The sequence below is a fragment of the Monopterus albus genome, unplaced genomic scaffold (assembly GCF_001952655.1).
Source record: "Monopterus albus unplaced genomic scaffold, M_albus_1.0 scaffold9867.1, whole genome shotgun sequence".
Lineage (NCBI taxonomy): Eukaryota > Metazoa > Chordata > Actinopteri > Synbranchiformes > Synbranchidae > Monopterus > Monopterus albus.
The window spans coordinates 1-443 of NW_018137713.1; the positions used below are offsets into that span (position 1 = coordinate 1).

At 34.3% G+C, this 443-nt stretch overlaps 1 long non-coding RNA gene across 1 annotated transcript; it reads right to left on the reverse strand.

Moving 5' to 3' along the window:
- Nucleotides 1-133: 133 nt before the first annotated feature.
- LOC109954419 (uncharacterized) lies at nt 134-390 on the reverse strand. Its single transcript, XR_002274120.1, has 2 exons — nt 272-390; nt 134-183 (listed from the first exon to the last, which is right to left on the reverse strand). It is a non-coding gene; the product is annotated as an uncharacterized LOC109954419 (long non-coding RNA).
- Nucleotides 391-443: the final 53 nt, after the last annotated feature.

Below are 443 nucleotides of genomic sequence, written 5' to 3' on the forward strand. Positions count from 1 at the left end.
ACTAGTGTCACAAGTAACCAAGACTACAGTGACATGTCACTGTTGTCAGACAAAAGTGTGCAGAAAGGAAGAAAGTTAAGACTTGATGCACATAAAGTCATGTTTGAAATATGTTGTCAATGCTCACATTTTCTTCCAGCTCTGCTTCCTCCACCCCAGTATACATGTCATCCACCTCCATTGCTGTAGAAAAGAATTTAGTTTAAATCCACAAAAATTTTATTGTGAAGAAAATGTATAAAAGTAAATCATTTGCTATTAATTATTTTACCTTCAGGCTGATTTGTCTTAGTTTCAAACATTTGACTGATTGTCATGTTTTGTAAGGCTTTGATGTCTGAAACAATGTCTTTTGACTGTCTGAGGTCATCAATGTGAACAGACCTCCAAGGACCTGTAAATGTTAACATGTCAGATTATTCTCTATTCTTAAAATAATGCAA